The sequence below is a fragment of the Meles meles genome, chromosome 1 (genome assembly GCF_922984935.1).
Source record: "Meles meles chromosome 1, mMelMel3.1 paternal haplotype, whole genome shotgun sequence".
In the NCBI taxonomy this organism is placed as follows: Eukaryota; Metazoa; Chordata; class Mammalia; order Carnivora; family Mustelidae; genus Meles; species Meles meles.
The window spans coordinates 184,398,059-184,420,990 of NC_060066.1; the positions used below are offsets into that span (position 1 = coordinate 184,398,059).

Here is a 22,932-nt window from a genome sequence, read left to right on the forward strand (position 1 = left end):
CAGAAATCTGACTTTGATGGTTGTAGTAAGGATCCAAAGTTTACAAATGAGGCAATCAAGGCAAGAAAGGATTAAGCAATTAACTCAAGGTCTACAGAGTTTGAACCCAGATGGTCTGACCCCACTCAGAACCTATCTGCTCAGTCCTCTGCCATGCAGCTCTACAGAGAGCCAATATGAACTTCTTATCTGTCTCAAGATGACCCAGTGTAGAGGTTTATAAAAATACTGTCTAGCGTCCTACATTGGAACAATTCTTGAGTTAGGTGCTTGGGATATTTTCACTTTGGGACATGCACATGGACATAGGCAAAGAGGGATTTGGATGGGCTGTGGTTTTCTGGCCCAATAGGAGGTGTTTATAGTTACTGCTTCAAAAAATTAAAATTACTACTTTAAAAATGAATGAATGAATGAATGAATGAATGAAATATTTACTAAATGCCATAACAGTGGGGGAATTCCTGGAACATAGTAAACTCTTCATAATTGCTCATCTCCATCCTCTCCTCCTCCTCCTCTATTTGAATTTAGCTTAATCTGTTATTTCCTTCCCCATAAACTGAGGTCACTGTCCTTTCCATTACATTGTTCTTAATCTCGATCAGGTATTGGTGAATACTGGTTTTAGGGTGCTATGACTAAAGTGCCTTTTGAAGAGTGATGTGAGACTAGAAAGGATGGAAGATACTTTGGATGGCAGAATTGGGTCCCAGATGTCAGGGTAAAATGATGGACTGATTCTCACACTATGAAATATAATGGAGCTAAATGTAAGGTCTTGTGATGGGGCCCAAAAAATTAATTGCATGAGGTCAGAATGGGGGAGATGTGTGGCTTAGCAGCCACAAGCGTGAAAGATGCTTGGGAGATGAAATTGATATTTGTATTGGTTAGGGCACAGATTCAGTTTCTGTCCTAGACCTAAAATTATAATGGTGTAAGTAATTGAAAAGTGTCTGTCTCTTTCACAAACTGCAAATAAGCAGTACAGGGTGTAACAACAGCACCAGAAACCCAGGATCCTTCTATCTTGTTGCTCTACTACCCTTCATACACAAGGCTGTCAGGTTCCCATTTCCAGTCACTGAGAAAGGCAAGAGGGAAGGGAGGGCATGATCCTTCCCTTTAAGAGCAGGAGTAGGAAATGCTACAATTCTCATCTGCTTATATGCCATTGGCTAGAACCTAGCCGCCTGGCCACACCTTCCTACAAGGCAGGCTGGGAAATGTAGTCTTTAACTGGTAGCCTTGTTCCTAGCCTTAAAAAAATACTGTTAGATAAGGAGAGGAGAATGGATACTGATTGAATCAGCCAGAGTCTTACAATTAAGTCAATATTTTATATATATATCTCCACAATATTATATATATATTTTTACAATATTGTGGATATATATATATATGTGTGTGTGTGTGTGTGTGTGTATATATATATATATATATATATATATATATATATGATAGCACAATTTGTTTGCAAAAAAAAAAAGGTTTTGGGCAATATTATATTGTGTTGATAAAAGTGTAGTATCTTGTAGAAATGGGGTTAGCAAACTTTTTCTGAAAAGAGCCAAATAGTAAATATTTTAGAATTTGCAGACCATGTATGGTTGCAAATTATTTTCTGCTTTTTTTTTTTTTAAGATTTTATTTATTTGAGAGAGAGAGAGAGAAAGCAAGCATGAGTAGGGGGAGGGTCAGAGGGAAAAGGAGAAGCAGACTCCCCACTGAGCAGGGAGCCCATTCCCCAGTGATGCCAGGACCTTGGGATCATGACCTGAGCTGAAGGCTGACACTTAACTGACTGAGCCAACCAGACACCCTGCTTTTGTTTTTTACAATCCATTAAACATGCAAAAACCATTCTTAGCTCATGGATTATTTAAAACAAAAATAGCCTGCACCAAAGGAGTTTGCCAACTTCTATTCCAAAGCAATGATGGTGATAAGTCTGGGACCAAACCCTAAGCTGTGTAAGAATGTGTTCAGAGTTAGTGTGAGGTTGGAAAAGGACTCTGGATGAATTTGTAAGAGCAATTATTGAAGGTGTTGGTTATTTTTATTTTGGAGAAGCCAAGATTCCTGATGGCATTGAACTTTGGAGAATAGTATGTATCCAAAGGGTGGAACTAGAATCACCAAGAGGACCCACGAGAGACTAACTGCAGCCCAGCATAAAGAAGGACTTTCTCATTTATGGAGCCCTTATCACTGGGCACTGTTCTAAGCACTTTACATAGATGGTCTTGCTTTGTTCTTAATAATCCCATCAGATAGGTGCCCTTATTACCTCTACTTTCCAGGTGAGGTAAAGCATTAGAAGTTTATCTAACATGCCCAGGCATACATACTACTAAGTACTAGAGTTATACTAATCACAACTCTCTACTTCCTACTCCCATGCAAATTAAATGAAAGTAGATATGAATGTAGTTTAGCAGCACCAGGCACAGAGCAAGTGTTGTTGCAGGCGATAATCATTATTATACCCTCTAGGAAGTACTCTCTCTCATCATGGTGCCTGTATTGGTTTCTAATGGCTACTGTAGCAGATGACCACAAACTTGGTGGCTTAAAACCAGGTATTTGATTGCTTAGAGTTCTGGAGGCCAGAAATCTGAAATCAGTTTCACTGGGCTGAAATCAAGGGGTCATCAGGGCTGTGCTCCTTCCAGAGCCTCTAGGGAATGATTCTGGCCCTTGTCTCTTCCAAGGTTATGGTGGCTTCCCAGTTTGTGGCCATATCACTCCAGTCTCAGCATCTATGGTCACACTGCCTCCTCCTCCCTCTTAAAAGGATACTTTGATTACATTTAGGGCCCTCCCAGATAATTCAGGATAATCTCCCCATCTTAAGATCCTTCAATTAGTCATACTTTTTGCCATATAAGGTAATAGTCAGTGTTTCCAGAGACTAGGAAGTGGATATCTCTGGGGGCTTAGCACAATGGAGTTTAAGCAGAGATGGGGTAACCACATTATCTTCTTAACACTATTAGGGGAAAAAAATTACAACTTTATAACATTCTGTGATTTACTAATCAAAATCATAACATCTACTTTTTCTTGTGTTTTTTTGGTCCATGAAGATAGAATATATTTTGTATAAGATATGATTTAGAAGTAATATTTTTAAAAAATAGTCTCAGTCTGACATTATACATTCTTTGCCCTATTGACTGAAAATTCAGTTTTCAGCAAATGCTGCACTTGAATCTGTTTGACTTTATTTCCATTAATCCATTTTGTAGGTTTCTATATCTATGCTATATACTGTTTTATTTATGATAGTATTAAAGTATATAGTTGATAAATTCAGTACCCCCCAACCTTCTTTTTCAATTTTCTTGGCTAATGGCTCTTCTACTGTTTTCTTTGTCATTCTGTATTTCAACTTTAAAAACTTCCTTATTATCATTTTAATGTGGCTGTGGGAAGAGAGGAGATAGATGGAATTCTAATTGTCTGCCTTCCATAATGATCCTCTCATCCAATTTTTTATTCTAGTGATTTTACTTACTCATTCTATTGAGATTTTCATTTTTCTGTTGTTGAAATCATAAGAAACTTTAATTCCTGATATCTCTGTCTAATATTTCAAAACTTCTCACAATTAAGCTTTACAACCACATTATCAATTGTTTTTATACTTAGCCATACATTTTATTGGCTTTATTCCACGTTATATTTTCTTATATAGTATATCTTCTCCTTTCTTGAGTTCATTATCCTGGCTTATTTTTTTTAAAAAATTCAAGTAATTTTTAAAAAAAATGTAATAAAGGGGTGTTGGGGTGATACAGTTTCTGTCTTTGAACATGACTTTCTTTTGTCATCACATATGAGAGAAATTATAGTTTGGCAGCTGGTAGAATTCTTGAGTTACAATAATATTCTCTTCGAATTCTGTAAAAATTGTGCCACTGCCTATGCAGAGCATTGAAGATGAGAAGTATGATATCCAGTCTGATTTTCTTTTCTTTTAAGCAGCCTGATTTTTCTCCCCTATCAGGAAGCTTGTAGTTATTTTTCTTTGTTCTTAGAGTACCAGCTACATCTAGAATTGTAAATTCTTTCAGTCACACTGCTGCCTAGCACTTAGACTTTCATGATCTAGGCCTAAAGTCTTTCTTCAACTCAAGGAAATGATCTTTTTTTTCTTCTTTGATTATTGCATTCATGAACTATGTTGTCTCTTTCTGGAACTCCTGTCAGGCTAATTTTGGATATTCTGGATCTCTCTGTTATATCTTGTGTCTCCTCTGATTTTAAACAATCTTTTCCTCTTCCATCTCCTCCTCCTTCTCCTCATTCCCAAATGAGCTGGAGGCTTGCCCCAATTCAGCCTTTGACTTCTACCCATATTAGGGACAAATTTTCCACTTTCCATAGGTGCTGTGGAATGACTTTCATTCCATATAGAGACAACCAGCTTGTTTCTGATGTCCTTTAATTTGCTTCTGAACTGATGCCCATGACCTTTTGTTCACTCTCTGATCCTCTGAGCTTGGGATTTTCCAGGACCCTTTTCTGGAAACCTATGCACTTTCTTCTTAGGAAGTCTGTGCAGGACCATGACTTTTTCAGCACGTCCTCACCCACATCCCATCTACTTCTCATCTTCTTCATATTTTCAAAATGTTGGCTTTATTGATGGCATCTTTCTCTGGTTTCCAGGACTGCCACTCGGATTTTGGTTGTATAAATTTTTCCTTTGGAGAAGTGGAAGTAAATGTATGTGTCCTATGTATGTGACCTAACCATCCCAGAGACCCAAAGCTCCAAAGTGGAAATAGAGGACAATGAAGCATCCTATGGATTCTGGACCAAATGACCTTTCAGCCTCCTCTGGCTCTGGGAGGCTTTTCTCCCATGTCTAAAGAATAAAGCAGCATAATTAAAGGTTTGAGAATCAGCTTTCACAAAAATGTTCCCAGAGATAGGGTTTAATTTGGTCAGGGGAACAGAATGAGGTGAGACAAACGGCAGGTCACATTAAACATGATGAAGAGAGGGCAAAAGGGGCGAAACTTAAATCAGAACCACGGTGGCTCTGGTTGGTCACTGCAAAGACCACCCAACTCTTAAAAAGTTGTGTGATATCATGAGGCATTGCAATGCCAAGTGAAGAAGCTTCCTTCCTGCTCTGGTAGTTTTCTGGTGGGTCAGGGCTGCTCTGTTTAAGGGAAGAGGATGGACTGAGCCACCTTCTGGGTTCCCTGACAGCCTTGGGATATTATGATTATGACACCTCGGTTCAGGGGACGTTGAATGGGCAGTAAAGAATGGCAGCGGATAAACTTCCAAGGGTGAAAAAATCTCGTCTTCACCCAGCCTTACTGACAATTTTATTTTTTTAACGTGAGAGACTGTTTTTGTCAGGAACACTTTCTCCAAATCTTTAAAACCCAACGGAAATATCTTTAGTTTCTTTCCCAACATGCTGGGAAGAAGAGGAATTTCAGCAGCTCCCTCTCTCCCTGCTGCTGGAGGCAGCTCTGGCTCCCAGCCTGGCTAGAGACTCTGTCCACATCCCTTGGCAGTCCCCTCCCCCAGGGCTGGGTACAGAGAGAAGCTGGGAGAGGGCATGGGGCCAGACCAGGAAAAGGAGTGCAGGGCTCCCTGTGGTAGGTCTGAGCCTTGTCACTTTGCCTCCTGGGCTCAGGTCCCTGGTGGCCTCCGGCACGGGAGAGCCAGTTCCAACCTGTGTGGCTGGTGACATTTCCGGCTGCCGGTGTCTAGCCAATCGGGGCCGGCCCAGCTAGCTTGGGCGATGACACATGAAATATGATAATTTTCTGCTAAAGAGCCCTGGAAGAGAGGAGAGAAGAGAGTGTGTGTGTGGCTGGGAGGGCTCAGCACAGGCAGTGCTGAGGGGGACAGCGCATTGGTTTTAGTGGCTTGCCAAGGGAAGGAATGGGCTCTGATGCTAGGGGGACATGCTAGAGGGACATGCCCTAGGGAGTGGCTGTAGGAACACGAGGGTTGCTCTTCAGGTAAGCTGCTGCTGCTGCTGCTGGGTGGGACCAGAGGAGAAGCAGCCAGTGCCATTCTGGAACTCAGGGGCTCCTGGGTGAAAAATAAACTATAAAGGGCATTTTCTCTCCTTTCAGACTTAAGTGAGGTTAGGAGTTTTGGTTCCTTCTTGGTGCTACCTCTTTAAAAACCAAAACAAAATTGGAATAAATACCATCTGGGTGGCTGAAATACCTAATGAATAATTTAAAAAAAAATGGGCGTTGGGGATTATCTTCCCCTTCCCCCACTGCATGTTTCTACCTCTGTGCTCAACCTAGCCCTGGGGAAACAAAGTGTTGTTAACAAAATCTCAAAGAAAGGCCCAAGTCTGAATCTTAGAGACTCTAAAGGTTGGGGCAGTAGTTTTGATTCTAGATTCTGGTTGGAGAAAAAAAAAAGTCTTGGAATAAGATCTGGTCCTAGATTACATTATACTTTAAAAATTGTGCCAGAATGATTCTTCAGTTTGAGGACAGGGCATCTGAAGCCATAGGGCAAGATAGGACGAGAGAACCCTGTGGTTAACTCTTGAGGGGGCACAGGTCCCCGCTTCCTTCAGCCTCTTTGGCAAGCTCCCTGATCCTCCGACAGCAGTTAGGGGCTTGCGAGTGGTGACAGGCTTCCCCCGCATTGTCTCACCCCATCAATGTGTGTTCAGAAGTGAAGGATCATGGTGTTTACATAACACGCTGATCAGTCACTGAGAAGCTCATCACTGCAATAAATGTGTCTCCAGTTTTATACCTTGCATTTGTCTTCTCCCTCTCTCTTTCTCTGTATTTTGTTAAAAAGGCACAGATAAATGAAATCATCATCACTTCGTGCAAGCCTGCCCTGTGGCTGTAGGCATGGGACTAGTCGCCTGTACTTGGAGGAAGAGCTATTCAGAAGTGGTAATTGGTGTACTGTATCTTTAAAAGGTTAAAACCCCTTTCAAAAAAAAAAAAAAAAGGTCTGGACTCATAGTGGAAAAGACAAGCAAAGCATGGGTTGGCTCTGGATTCAGCAAACAGCTGCTGATTAGATTCTGTGTCTGCGGGCTGAATTTATTCCGTGTTTTTCAGCAGCAGGAATTCAAGAGGGATGCTACTGTTTGGGTTTCTCATCGTGATTTATATTTATTCCGAGGAATAACAGAGGGTGGATCTGTTCCCGGCGCGAGCATGCTCACAACCAGCCGACTCTCCCATTATCCAACTGCCTAGTTTGGTGCTTCAATGTACATGTACATGCCGTGTGCACATGTGTGTATACAAACACGCGTGCATGCCTGGATGGACATATGCATGCACACGTTATTTTTTAAGGACAATTCTTCCAATAAGGTCTTTACCCCTTACTTGAAACAGGTGTTCATGAAAAAAATGCACAAAATCCCGACTGACCGGAATAATTCATGAAGAAGGGTACTGGATCCGTGGGTCAGAGAACACAGGACCAGTTTGCCATCCCAAGGCCGAAGGTAGGGGACTCTGGATTTTTATTCGGCGGATGGATTCCTTGCGCTGGATTTTATTTATTGTGCTTTTGCCTGCGGCCGCCACGGGGAACTGTAATAGCGGGCTGCGATTCCGTCTTGTCGTTGCCTTTCTTGGGCAAGGTGGCCAGTGGGCGGCCCGGGCGGCATGCGGTGCCCTCGGTGGGCTGAGCGGCTGCTCGGCCTGGTGCCGGGGGAGCGGTGCGAGCCTCAGGTGACCCCCGCGCGTCAATCCGGGCGGCCGCGGCTGTAACCCTGTGCGCGCCGCGCGCTTCCTGCTCGCCCGCCGCCGCCCCGCACCCGCACCCGGCCACCGGCTCGCTCGGGAGCCTCCGCGGCCCGGCGATCGCCTCGCCGCCGCCGCGGCACCTGCGCTGCTTGCTGCTGCCCTGGCTGCCGCTCCGGGAGGGTGCAGGGCGACCCAAGTGGTATCTGCTGCCTAAAAGGAGATTGGTGGTGTGGGGTGGGGGATGCTGGGTGCCAAGGCAGTGGAAGAGCTTCCCCTTAACCCCCCTCCCCACCATGTTCCTAAAGCAGAATCACCAGCTGCCTCCCCTGCCAAACAGAAACCAAACTCCTGCTCTGTTGGGGATTCTTGCCATACCACTAGCAAAGCGGGTGCCCCCCTCTCCAAGCTGTGCCCCACATTTTACCATCTTTCAAAATTAGAAACACGGGTGGTGCTGAATGGCCCCGGCTGAGATTGCAGGGGCTGCCTAGGGACTGCTGAACGTGGCAGACAGCCTGAACCCGCATAGGCTGGGACCCAAGTGGTGTAGAGGAGCTGGGAGGCCGGTCGTTGGTTTCCGTGAACGCGGCTGCATCGGTTTACGTTGCAAGTCAGGACAACTTCTGTGGCTCTGCTCTCCCTTGAACTTTGGGGACAGTGGTTTGCAGGCAGGAGGGAATGTTTCTGGCAGCCCTTGGCATTTTCACAGCAGTAGCCAGGTGCCCCCGCCCCCCAAACCCCCAAGCCACATCGTGTGCTTCGGTTGTGTTAAAACTGGTTTGCTTTCTGGGCTCTGGGTGTGGGTGGTGGTAGAGAATGGGGTGTGCGCTGAACTGAGCTCCACAGAACCTTCTCCAGCCCTTGTCTGTATGATTATGTAACCCCAACTAATGATCAGACCTTGCGCCCAAGCAGCTCCCTATCGTTTCCCGGTCCTCCCCCGGACTGAAGGATTTGGGTCCCACGTTTAAGATGTTTTTATATAACTATGTGTACGCCGGTGGTGGGGGGGGGCGGTGAGGAGCAGGGAGAATGTGGGGAAAGGTGGAACGGTTTGAGCAACTTCTGTGAAACACACAGGGGCAAACACCACGTGTTTATTGGGGACAGGGTGGCATTGGCTTGGGGTTGGTATTGATCTGAAGACCCTCCCACAACCCTTTCAGCTAGTTATTGCTTGTCTGAATTTTCCTTTGGTCATCCCCTCCGGCCCCACTGCCGGGTTGGAATCGCCCCTGCAAGGCCCCTAGCTTCCTCACTGAACGAACACAATCCTGAATCCAGGGCAACTGGCCCAGGCTTCTTGCTTTAGGTCCCAGCTCTTCTTTATGCCTCCCAGAAGGCAAGAGTTTCAGTTTTGCTCTGGGGTTGGGCCACCCTGTGGGGCTCGAGAAAACCCCAGGCCTGCTGAGCTGCTTGGCCTTTGCTCTTTAAAACTGAGATGACTTTGGCAGAGGCCAGAGACCCTTTGTATTCTTGCACTAAAATGTTGCGGGGTTTTGGGGGGAGATAGGAGAACAGGTGTCCACCGAGATATGGCGATCTGCAGGCAGGAGGGGAAGGTGTGTATGACACTTTGCTCTCTGTTCTCTCCCATTCTATTTAGTGAAGGCACCCAGAAGACACAGGATTGTCACATGGGGCTCCTTTATCACACCCCTTAGCACCTCAGCCTAGGGCTGTTGGGTAGACTTGTTAATTTGATGGGAAATTCTGGCCTCTTCAGGTTAACCTTGTTTATTTCCCCCCAGCACCCCGGAGTGTCTGCTGTAAGAGGCAGCTACTAATGTGTACACATGGCAGCCGATCAAGCTGTGTTTAGCTGGCACTGTGCTTGGCTTGTCTCCGCCCATTGTGTTGCTGAGGCTGCCACCCTCCTTGTAGTGGAGAAGGGTGTGCTGCCTTCGGGGGCCCCGGCCAAGTGAGCTTTTGAGGCGTTGAGTGTGTGAGAGGTCCCAGCAAGAAGAAGAAGATGCATTTAGTCTGAAATCCTGGCCGATTCCAGGCCTCAGCTTGATGGGAGATAGCCTGGAGAAAGCCATGCAACAGCTGAATAGCTTCAAACTTGTCTCCCACTTCCTGCTCTGTGAGTTCCTGGTGACTTTCGGGTTCTTTTCTGTCTCCGTACTGTCCACCAGGGAGGCCCTGACATGCTGTCCTTCCTCCCATTTCTGGGGGAATCGGACTGTGCTTGCAAATCCTCAGAAGCCCAGAAAAGGTGGGGCAGGGAACACTGGTTTCATGAACAGGGAGGGCTGGTGTTTCTGGTCAGGCTCCGCTGCATGTTACTGTGTTTCATCTGTAACGAGGGTATCCTCATCATAGCCTTACCAAGCCCACTGAGGTATCTCTAGCAGAAAATGACATGGGTTAAAAAGTAACATGTGGTCTGAGGCTAGCCAGGGTCAGGATAATACTGCAGCAATCTGAAATTCACATTTACACAATTTCACTTACCCAGTTGGGATCCTCGCGGTAAACCAAAAGAGATGTCATAAGGTCCATGAGCTGCAGTTCATAGATTTTGACCACTGCAGATCGTTTCATACTTTCTTTCCAGAGTCTTCGTTTGTGTAAAGTTCTGAGGGGCTTGGTTTTAATTTGCCAAGTACCCCTAACAAATTGAAAGAGATTGACACAGGATGGTACATGGGTTGTTAATGTTCTTTTGGATAAATGCCAGTAAGAAGTACTAGTGATGTAAGAAAAAGAAAAAATTTTTAAAAAAGGAAATAAAATTTAAAAATCACAGGAATTAAAAACAGAATTTTAGGGCTATCTAATCTAAGTATTTCATGTAAGCAATACAGTGAAATTTTATGTATTTTGATAGGTCTTCCAGACGCTGAGTTGTAGCCCAGTAACTAATGCTCATCATGACCTTTAGGCATCAAGAACAGTGTGAATGTGTGTCCAGTTGAAGGAGGCATGAGATTTTATAGTATACCCCAAATGCTTTTTTTTCTTCCCAATAATGCTTAAAGGAAAAAGTGCATTTATTTGAAGGATAATAGAACCCTTGAGGTTTCTGGATAGCCATGGGCTTTCTAATCAAAATTATAACTATGCAGCACTCCTGTTGAAATTAATTGAGAACTTTATGACCTTTTGGTGAAATTTAGGAGGGAACCATTATGCTGGTATTAGCAGCACTTACATTGTAACATTTGATCTACAGAAAATACTGAGAGGGAAACATGGGAGCCCCAATGCGTCTTCTTGTGACTGCAGACACGCTTAGAGCCTTCCCACTTGGGGACTTTAGTGTTGAAATTGATTGGAAGAGACCCGATGATAGAAAAGACAGAGCAGGAGAGATCACCCCTAGTGGCATGTGTCTCTTACAGCAGGGTAGGCACTGTGCACTCCCCACTACTAGTGTGCTGTTGAAAAACTAGACAGAAAAGTGAGTTCAGGATGTCACAGCAACTCTCTCATGCTATACTGCGGTGTTTATGCCATTCAGACACTGTGCTCAAAATCGGAAGGATATCTGAGTTACACCAGCAGGGCTAAGCTTTGCCTGACCCAATGCCCATTTCTCCAAAAACAAATTCAGGAGGAAAAACAAAGGCAGAGGACAGTGAATTGAAGGCTTTTTAAGAATATTTCTGAATCTGATGCATATGTTAAAAATGTGAAGACACTAAAAGTAGCAGAAGAGTAGCGGTTCAGTTTCTAGGTGCATATAAATTCATCATTTTGGGAAATCATTTGAAGACATTTTGAACTTGCCAAAAAAAACCCAAAACAAACAAACAAAACCCCACAAAACCCATTGACCACAGGCCATTGAATAGATCAGAAATGCTCAGAACTATCCAGAAGTTCCATCTATCTAAGCAAAGGGTTACTGATGTACTAAGGTAGAGAAAAGGGTCTTCTCCAATATCAGGGGGTTTGGAAGACAGAGGAGGTCATGGTAGGAGGTGACTGAATCCCATTCCCCAGAGGGCTGCCCATTTGGGAGCTCCCACTTGGGAATATGTGCTTGGGCCGTGGATCCAGCTTGTTGATGAAAATCATACACACCGATGTGATTCTTCCCCTCATTACTAAGTGTTACAAAGTACCAGGCGTGGCCGGAGAAAAAGGACAAGAGTAGGGCTTTCCATCTACAAAGATGTGCAGTGGAGGTGAACTGAGAACGCCCTTTATTTTTTATTTCTTTAATGATTTTATTTATTTACTTGACAGACAGAGATCACAATTAGGCAGAAAAGCAGGCAGAAAGAGAGGAGGAAGTAGGCTTCCCTCTGAGCAGAGAGCCCGATGCGGGGTTCGATCCCAGGATCCTGGGATCATGACCTGAGCCAAAGGCAGAGGTTTAACCCACTGAGCCACCCAGGTGCCCCGAGAATGCCCTTTAGATTAGGACAGTGATGCCAGGCAGAAGCACAGGGAAGTTAGTCTCAGGAATCTTGGAAACTCTCCGAACACACATGGGTCCTTGAATTGGGGCTCAGGACCAACTTTTTGAAAAAAAACGAGTAACGCGTGCATGACCAATAAGAAAATAATAGCGATGAAGAAAAATAAAAGTAGTGTTATAAGTAAGGTCATGCTTTGCTGACCCTGTCACCAAGGTGAATCTCTTCATTCATTCACGGGACTCCCAGGCTTGGCGGTGAGAGGCTGAAGCTATCTTAAGATTGGAGGAGCCCTGATAAAGAGAAACTGAATTTTGAAAGGAGAAGAATTCTGAAAACCTCCTCAATCAAGAGTCAATACAGCAGATCCTTGACGTTTCGGATGGCTCCATCTCAACCTTTCCGCAGATCCCCAAGTTTGCAAACAGCAGAATATTTGCATAGGCCCTCAGCTTCCTTCTGAATCACCTTTCTGGCCGGAGAGGAGAGAGTCCCAGGATTCTTCCCAGGTCGCCGGATTCCTTGCCTTTTCTTTTCTTTCTTTCTTTGTTTTTTTTTTTTTTTAAGATTTTATTTATTTATTTGTCAGAGAGAGAAAGAGAGAACAAGCAGGGGGAGTGTCGGGCAGAGGGAGAAGCAGGCTCCCCACCAAGCAAGGAGCCTGATGTGGGACTCGATCCCAGGACCCTGGGATCATGACCTGAGCTGAAGGCAGAGGCTTAACGGACTGAGCCACCTGGGTGTCCCTTCCTTGCCTTTTTAACATGTACTCAAGGAGATAAAGTTTCTCTCACTTTCAGAGAGTTTCTGTTTTCCTGGTGGGAGCTTTGACGGGGCTCCCTCTCTAACTGAGAGGCACGCTCTCGCCCTGTGGCTTTGCGAAGCAGCCTTAACGCTTTGGCTTCAAAAGGATGATTGCTCTGAGGGGTTGTTCACAAGTCGCTGAAAAATTGGACATTGAAGCTACAAACTCCAGCCATGGCGGAAGTTGCTAAAAAAAAACCCCCACATGGGCGACCTCCCAAACTCCTTGCGTTCCCTGGCCCTCAAGGTGTATTTAATATACTCTTAGCAACTTCCCCTGACTGTCAGCAAATCTTGAAGCAAAGAATTGGGGCACCACACAGCTGAGGCATGTGGTAAAGGACTTAAAATGAGAGCATCACCCCTGAAATCTAGGCAAGAGAGACAGGACGGAGCCCTTTGCTCCATGTCCTCATTTGAAAGATTTCAGAATTTGAGAAGACTCCAGGAGATTGAAAACAAAACCCAAAACCCAGCATTGTGATTATGATTACGTTAAATAGAAGAGTCAGAGCTAATGTTCTCTGGAGGCTGGGCCTCGCTGCACCTTCCTGGAGAGTTCCTGCGAGGATCTTTCTGGAGTGATTTGGGTGGAAGCTCTTAGAATTTGAAGTGAGTTTAAGAGCTCCATGAGTTATCACTGAGGAGAACATCTTCGCCAAGCAACTAGGAAAGATGGGGCGGGAACCACAGCCGTTTGTTACAGGAGTGTCTTACTCAATTTTTCTCTATGAACTTCTTTTTAAAAAGTGCTGATCAAAGAGCTACTAGATTCAAAAGAACACTTACAAACTATATAAAGGTGGAAAGGGACTTACCAGTCAACTTAGAAGAAATGTTACTGTCCTACCACTCCTTGAAGAGTGGTACCCCCATCCACCCTGTCCCATCTCTTTCCTTTTGGGATAACCATTTTCTGGAAATTTCTGTTTCTTTTCCCCATGCTTTTTCTTTATTGTCTTACCCTCTTCTGTTTTGTGTCTCTAAACAGTATCTCCAGTGGTGTGTGTCTGTGAATTTTATATAAATGGAATTATGCTGTTGGTATCCCTGTGTTCTTATGTTCACAGCCTGTACAGACCACCTCTGCTACACTGGTTGGGACACAAGTGAAATATTTCTGTATCTGTTGGTGGTAAATTGCTGATTACCTGACTACCCGTTTGCAACCTGCCCTCCATCCCAAGTGCCCTCGTGAGACCTCAAGTCCCTTCCCCTTCCTGAAGGAAATCACACCTGGCCCAGCAGGGGGTCTTGGGACCCCAGCTCCCACACTGCTTCTGGGATCCCCTCTGACTGACTGGTGACCAGTGGCTAAAGGTTTCATTCCTGGATTTGTTCATGTTGTTGAGTGTAGCGGGATTTTTTTTCGCTTTGCTAAACTGTAATAGTCCACTGGATGAATATATTGTGGTTCACATATCCTATTATGAATAAACGCTGAAGTTACCTCCACTTTTTTTTTATTTTAAATAAAGCTGCTGTGAATATTCTTGTTCAAGCCCCTCCCCCCCCCCAGGAGAACGTGTATGTGAGTTTACTTGGGGAAGATACAGAGGAGTGACCTGAGCCGAAGGCAGAGGCTTTAACCCGCTGGGCCACCCAGGCGTCAGAAATTTTTGCCAGTCTTGTGCTTGTATAATAGTATCATATCTGCTTTTAATTGTATACATTTGATTACTCAAGGATTTCAGCATTTCTTCATATGCTTGTTGATCTTTTTGGTTGTGTGTGGTGTGTGTGTGTGTGTGTGTGTGTGAGAGAGAGAGAGAGAGAGAGAGAGAAGTGCCTTTTCAAGTCTCTTGTCCATTTATTTAAAAATTCGGTAGTTCATCTTTTTCTCATTTATTTGTGGAAGTTATTTATGTATGTTGGAAACTATTAGTGTTGGAAATACCTTCTCCTCATTTGTGGGCTATTTCTGGATCTTTTTTTTTTTTAGTATTTTTAAATATTTTTATTTTTAGTATTTACTATTTTAGTATTTTTAGAGTGGCAGAAATTCTGATTTTTAATGCAATAAAATTTTATCTTTCTTTTATCACTGAACTTTTTGTGTCTTTTAAATGATATCTTCCTCAATGGCAAAGTCACAAAATAGTCTCTTGTATTGTCTTTTAAAACTTTTAGTTTTGTCTTTCATGGTTACTATTTTCCCTTGAGAATGATGTTCTCTATGGATTTGATATCCTTTATCAGGATAAGGAACTACCATTCTTCAGTAGTTTGCAAAGTGTTTTTTTTTAAATCATAAATAGATCTTTATAAGATACTTTCCCTGTATGTTTGGGGAGAATTTATTTAATTTTATTTTTCCTTTAATTTGTTAATATCTGGTCAACTATTTTTCATTGTAAAATTAATCTTGTTTTATTAGAATAAACCTGACTTGGTCATGGTGGATTCATTTTGTTATATGTTGCTAGATTTGTTTTACTGTTATTTTGTTGAGAAGCTGTGTATCTGTGTTCATTCATGAGTGGGTTGGACTGTGATTTTCATTTCTCGTATTATCCTTGTCAAGCTTTTTTATCCAGTTATGCTAGACTTGTGAAGTGAGCTGTAGAATGTTTTCTCTTGATCTCTTCTCTAAAAGAGTTATGTAGGGCTGGGATACTTTCTTCCTTGGAGATTTTTAATCTCTGATTCAGTTTCTTCAATAGTTATTGATTTATTTTCAGGTTTTAACTTTTTTTTTCTGGAATTGAGTTTTTTTTTTTTTTTTAGGAGTGTATCCATTTGTCTGAGTTTTCAAAATTTTTTCCATAAAGTCATTTATAATATGCTTTTTATCCTTTTAAGCTCTGTAGCGTCAATGGTGGTATATCCCCTTTTCATTTATATTACTGTTGGGCCATCTGTATTTTTCGGTTGAATACCTTTTTCAGAATTTTGTCTATCTTATTAATCTTTTAAATAATCAGTTTTTGACTCTGCGATCCTTTCTATCATTTATTTTGTTTTCTAGTTCATTAATTTCTACACTTTTATTAATTTCTCCATTCTAACTTCTTTAGGTTGGATCTGTTGTTCTTTCTGAACTTAAGTTGAATGTTTGACTTTTTTCCTGTTATGAACATTATAGGTTATGTATTTCCATTTATTTATTTGAGAGAGAGAGAGAGAGCACGAGTGTAGTGTGAGGGTCAGAGGGAGAAGCAGACTTCCTGCTGAGCAGGGAGCCTGATATGGGCCTTCATCCTGGGACCCTGGGATCATGACCTGAGGTGAAGGCAGACGCCTAACTGACTGAGCCACCCAGGCGCCCTGCTTTTACTCTTTTGATACTGATTTCTAACTTAATTGTTTCATGGTTGGTAAATGTTGTTTGTAAATTTTATTCCACCTTTTGTATTTACATTCGTTGAATCTTATTGTGTGAGACTTAGTACGTGGTCAGTTTTCATACTGTTGCGTGGATTCTGTCATTATTAGGTATAGTGTTCTGTATAACTGTATTGGATAAAACATCTTAATTATGTTGTTCAAATCTTTTCTGTCAATATCTAGTTTTCTTCTGCCTGATCAATTAGTCACTGAGAGAAGTGCATTACAATCTCCCACTATGATTGTGGATCTTTCTTTCTCCTTACGGTTCTGCCAGTTTTTTGTTTTACATATTTTATGCCTTTGTTAATATGTACCTACATATTTGGAATTGTTTTATCTGTCTGGTGAATTGGATCTTTAATAATGGAGTAGTGTCTGTTTCTCTAGTGATTCCTTAAGACTTTAAAGTCTATTCTAACTGATATTAATAAAGTACTATTAATTTTGCTTTGTTTACTATTATCTGAGGAAGTCTGAAGTACATTTTTTAGAATTTTCTTATTTCAGTGTCTGCTGGTGACAAGTTCTCTGTTTTTCTTCGCTTGAAAATATAGTAACTTTTCCCTTGTTTTTGAGAGCTAGCTTCTTGGGGTAGAATTCTAGGTTGACAGTTATTTTCTCTCCAATACAATGAAATTATTACTCAAAAATCTTCTGGGGCGCCTGGGTGGCTCAGTGGGTTAAGCCGCTGCCTTCGGCTCAGGTCATGATCTCAGGGTCCTGGGATCGAGTCCCGCATCGGACTCTCTGCTTGGCGGGGAGCCTGCTTCCCTCTCTCTCTCTCTCTGCCTGCCTCTCTATCTACTTGTGATTTCTCTCTGTCAAATAAATAAATAAAATCTTAAAAAAAAACCTTCTGTTTTCCACCCAAATCTTTGAAATCTACTGTCAGTATTATGTTTCCTTGGAGAATAATCTTTCTTTTTTCTCTGACTACCTTTGAATGTTTGTTTTTTTGTCTTTGGTGTTCTACATCTTCTCAAAGATGCACCTGAGTGCATATTTCTTTTAATTTCTTAAACCTGGTACTCATTAGACTTCCAGGATCCATGGGAGAGAATCATTTATTAGTTATGGGAAATTCTCAGCCTATCTCCTCAGACCACAAAAGATGAACGTCAAGGTTACTTTGTTTGGCAGAGATCCTCAAACTGGCTTCAGGGCTTGGCTTCTGTTCTGGGTTTCGGCTTTTACTTACTCTTCATTTGCTGAATACATTTTACAAACTTTGTAGCTCATTAGTCATTCAAAAAGGTATTTCTCTATACTCTCCAGTTTTCTTTGTTGTTTTCAGTAGAGTTGTGTACATATCTGGTCCACAGGGTTTATAAGTCAAAGTCTACAGTTTTCTTTAACACCATAATAAACCTTAACACTTGTTAAACATGAAAGACCATGCTGAGTCTATTAACAGGATGTATGTATTTATATGTATTTATTTCAATGGTTAATTTATTCTATGATTCATTCATTGGATATGCTGGTTTGTTCTTGTAATGTACCTTGCACAGGTTCCTTCTGGGCTAAGACAGACGACTTACCGGTGCTAATGGATGGAGTATGGATGTTTTAAACCTGTCAAGAAGAGTCTTACTGGAATGGAAATGAGTGACACTGAATAGTTAACAGTTTAGCCTTTAAATGGAGGCGTTCATCCACAGCTAGGGGATTAGTTCTTCTTTCTTGGTAACTTGGGAGAACTGATGGATTTTTAGCTGATTTTCGGTTCCACACATGAACTGTCCTGTTTTCACAGGGCATTTCTTCTGGATGCAGCTTCTCTTCCAAGCCTGGAATAAGTTAATTGGGCTTAGAGAGGATCTCCTTGCTTTCCAAGGGCTAAATGCTCAGAACTGCTACCTTTTCTCTTCTGGATCACTGGGGGTTTGTTGTTGATGTTGTTGATTTTTCCCCAAGTTGAGCCGAAGTCCCACCTTCATGCTACCCTTACCTCCTCATTCTTAGTTTGTTACTGAATGATAGGCCTTCCCACCTCAGGACCAACTCTTTTTTGGGGGAAAAAAAGTGCAAGCCTCCAGTTCTGTAAGAGTGGTTTTCTCAACTTCCAGCAAGCAGGATTTGGAGACAGCTGGCATCCCTAGACCCTCCCACTGCCCATGTGGCTGGGTTGCGCTTGGCTGAACTGAACTTGCATTCTTTTTGGCTGAGGGACTTTATAACTCTCTGTTGCTAGGAGGAGTTTGTCCAGGAGAGCGCTGACTGGTTACTCCCATGCGGTTTACTCCTGGGCAGGTGGGCCCAGCTGCTCACTTCCTGGTGTATTTCTGAGCGAGGGGCTGTTGGATTGTCATTGTCCCCTTCCCTTCCTACGAGCCTACTAATAGTGGGGCATAGCAGATGGACGTTCCGGCTGCCACGGGCCCCCTGCAGGCCCACTGGAGGGAACCATGCCAGTCTCTTCTTCTGTCCCCATTCCTGCTGCCTGCCTTGCCCTGTTAACTTCTATGTTCACCTCTCGTCCCGCTGAGGTCAGGCCGCCCCTGACATTAGGGAGCCCAGCTCCCTAATGAAACTAGCTGGGTGAAGGCTTTCTTCTCTCCCTCCATCCTTTCCAGGGTTTAAGATGGTAGGGGCTCCTCTTGCCGCTTCCCCAGAGCAGTGGTAGCATTTGCTTTCCCTGTTCTCTCTACCTCCTTTTCTCCCCTGCTGCAGCCCCTCACCCCAACCCCATTGCCAAAGGTTTTGGAGAGAACAATTCAAGGGTGAATGATATTTTTCTTGGACAGAGACACATGACCACCCTTCCTCCCAAGGCCAAGTAATTCTTGGAAAGGTGTTTCCTCTTTTTCATCTAATATATGCATACTTTCTATCTGGGAGGCACAAGCCACAGAAGAGCCCAATGAGAGAGCGTTGTGGGCTTGCCAGCCTTCTCTGTGGGGCACTGGCCAGTTTTGCTGAACAGCTGCCCCTCTGAAGTAGGCTGAGAATCAGTCTCCCTGGATGTCTGATCATTTCCACTAATTTGTAATGGCAGTGCTGGAAATGCTTGGGGCTCAGGGGCCTGCCACTAGCTTGGCATGGACAGGGAGAGAGTAGGCTTTCAGGAGAGAGAGAGGAAAGGAGGGAGGGAGAAAGGAAAGTAGGAGGGACGGAAGAAGGGAGGGAGGGAGGGAGGAAGGAAAGGAGAAGACAAGCAAAGAAGGAGGGAAAGAGGAGAGGGAAGAAGAAAGGGAGGAAAGAAAGAGAGAGAAAGAAAAGAAAAAAAAAAAGAAATAAGCAAAAGAAGCAGAACATGTATAACTCTCGTTCTGGAACCCACAACATCTCAGGTGGGACTGGATGACATCAAGTCTCTTTTTGAAATTGAGCATAATATACATATAACAAAAGCCACCCTTTCGCGTATACAATTCAAAGAGTTTTGACAAACATCTCCAGCCATGCAGCCACACCACAGATGATGATTCCATCATCCCCTACAAGTTCCCTGGTGCCTATTTCCTGTCCGTTCTTTCTTCCCACCCCCTTCCTTTTGCAACCACCACTTGGGGTTCTGAAACTAGAGTTCTGCCTTTTCTAGAACTCGGTATAGATGGAATCTCACAACAGGTGCTTTTATGGCTCCTGACTTCTTTCACTCGGGACAATGTTTCTGAGACTCGTGCCTGTCGTGCACACCATCAGCTCGATCTCACACAGCCCTGTGATACTCCCGCACAGGGAGGTCCCCATTTCTCCACTCACTCGCCCGCTGATAGACATTTGGGCTGTTTTCTGCTTTGAGGAGCCTGTAAATAAAACTCCGTAATATTCACAGACAGGCTTCAGTGTGTACATATCTTTTCATTTCTCTTGGGTAAATACTTATTCAAGTTTCTTACTTGTCTCTCCAGCAATTGGAATGACTGTTCTATCCATCCATGGGCCTATCAGCCTGTCACCAGGTGGCCACTTCTATTTCCCTTTTAATGAACGAGCAGGAAATAAAAAAGAGATGTGGACACCACCCCCGGTGCCAGCCCCTCGTGTATCCCTCAGACATTGTGTTCTGATTGTCTACCTGTCTGATACCCTTACTAGATTAGAAACAATATGGCACAGGATGGAGAGCACAAGCCTTGGAGCCAGACTGCCAGAGTTCACATTCTAACTCCATCACATTCTATCTGTGGGACTATGGACCAGCTCCTTAACTCAGTTTTTATCTGCAAAATGGGTATATTAAGAATACCTCCTGGGCTGCCTGGGTCTTTCAGTGGGTTAAGCCTCTGCCTTCAACTCAGGTCCTGATCTCAGGGTTCTGGGATTGAGCCCCACATCAAGCTCTCTGCTCAGCAGGGAGCCTACTTACCCCTCTCTCTCTGGCTTCCTCTCTGCCTACTTGTGGTCTCTCTCTCTGTCAAAAAAAAAAAAAAAAAAAAAGAATACCTCCTGAATGACATGTGAAATATAGATAGATAGAGAAAGAGATATGCATGAGCCATAATAAATACTATACTATTGAATAACTCGACAGATATGAATATCAGGGTCTGGAACACACATGGTGGGATCTTGTCTTAGCAGCTCATGATGGGACTGGAGCAGTTCCATCAGCCGCTCTGTTGCCTGGCATCCCAGCATCTGAGTTCCCACTGGATGACAAGCACTGCCTTCACACTGGGTGGACAGCACTCTTTTCCCCCTTGTTATCTATCAGCTCTTCTTCAAGCTGGGGCTCTAGCTGCTTCCTTTCAATTCTTGAATTAAAGTTCTGTTTTGGTTCTCTTGAGTGTTTATTATTCTTTGAGAATCGTAACTGCAAGTTGCAAGGGAATCCCACTTGTTTGCTTTGTCCCCGCTACCGCCCTCAGTTCTGGGTCTGTGCCCATCAACCACCTGGGAAGCAAGGCCTGGAAAGGCCCTTCCCACACTCCGAGAACCTCATACCCTGCCTTGCGTGAATCCTCATGTATCAAAGGCCTGAAGGCTTTATATTGATTAGAGATACGGCAAGGGGGGAACAGGCCCAGATATATTTTCCTACAGTTCTATCAAGGATGTAACTGTTAGGACCTTGATAATAGCCCAGGTTATAGGTCACCCTCCTTGACCCTGTCACCTCTACAAACCAGGAACCGAAGCTGTCTTTGAGTGGTGACTCTCTCCTTGGGCTGAGGGCTATGAAGCCCACTGAGTACATGATTGGAAATGAGGACTCAGCCTAACAGCCCTGCTTTCCAGGAAATACTTCGTAGGTCTGTCCTTTTTCTCTCAAAGAATAAGATAAGTATGGGCCAGGGTGATCATCAGAACTAGAGAAATCAGAATGTGGGATTGATTTTTGATATTTTCCAAGGTGAGAATAATGCTTCCAAAGCACAGTCTTCTGTGGGTCTGTGGGGAGTGTGTCTGGAGTCTGGGAGCTTTGAGCAATGCATTGTGGTAAGCACCTTTTACGGGGTGCTCAGGGTCAAGCATGGTGTGAATCTCAGTCAGCGCTGTTGAGTTGGAAGATGGCAGCCATCTGCTCTTGGAGCAGTGGTTCCCATCTTGGGTTATTCTGATTTTATTGGTCTGGGGTGAGTCCTGGTCTTTTGAACACTCCCCCAGTGGTCTTAATGGATAGCCAAGGCTAGGAATTGTTTTAGAGATAAGGGCATTGACCTTCGGAGGTCAAAGTCACTGGCTCAGGGTCATACATCTGTGAGGGGAGGTGCAGGATAGGAGCGCGAGCCTGTGTGACTGCATTGCTTGGGACTGGGAGCCCCGTTCTGTGCGTTGATCAGAAAGGTGTCAGCACCTGCTCCTGGTGGCAGGCAGGAAATAGTCAGTAGGGACACAAAGATGCTGATGGCTTTCTTAAAGTATTTCAGTGCTGACCCAACACTCTTTAGAGACTCAGCACATGTGTGCTCTGAGGCTGAAAGGCTTCCAGGACAGAAAGTCGCTGGCCTTGGCTCCTGGCCCACCCGGAAGAGGAGTATGCCATCCGCCCGCTACTCTTGGTCCGTGCCTAGGTTGGTCACATCTGGGTCCAAGAAAACAAGGTGGATTTTCTTGATCTTCTTTTCTAGTGTGACCCCATGGCCAGGCATAGGGTTCTTGGTCCTTCCTGAGCCCAGCAGGGTGGGAGACAAGTCAAGTAAGTAGTGATCTTTCTCATCTCTTGCCTCCAATAACTGTGGCAATGGGACTCCCAGGAACTGAGAGCTTTATGCATGAGGCCCTGCTCTAAGGGCCTGACGCAAGTGATCTTCTTTCATCCTCACAGGACTCCTGGGCAGTATGTGCTACAGTTACTCCATTTGCCAGACAGGGAAAGTGAAGCCCAGAGAGTCCAGTGGCAGAAATAGGCGCCATCCCATGTGGTCGGAGTCTGGGGCTCACTCCTCACCCATCAAACCAAACTGCCTCCCAGGGACCCTGTTTGGCCTTGGGTTTTAATTATTTCAGGACTGTCGTCTGGTGATAGATTCACTTCGAGCGCACAGGCATCTCTCCATCTCACCGTTTCTGGCCCAGAGCTGGATTCGTAGCAGGTCTTCAATAAGTATGAGCAGGTTGATGGATTCTATTTTATTTCCATGGATTTTATTTCTCGGGAGTCTGCCGTATCACAAGGCTGTGATCATCGTAAGTGTGTTCCAGGAACGTGACTGTTCCTGCAAGCTGGAAAGGCCCCTCCCACACTCTGAGAACCTCCTACCCTGCTTTGCATGAATCCTCATGTATCAAAACTGTAAGCTCTTGGGCGC

At 44.0% G+C, this 22,932-nt stretch overlaps 1 protein-coding gene across 1 annotated transcript in view; it reads left to right on the forward strand.

Annotated features, from left to right (window-relative positions):
* Nucleotides 1-22,932, forward strand: part of HIVEP3 (HIVEP zinc finger 3) — a 462,911-nt gene that overhangs the window by 89,345 nt on the left and 350,634 nt on the right. Inside the window, exon 2 of the mRNA XM_046010454.1 lies at nt 7,371-7,483. The gene's annotated coding sequence lies outside the window, so the exon portion shown is untranslated. The remainder of the gene's footprint in view (nt 1-7,370; nt 7,484-22,932) is intronic.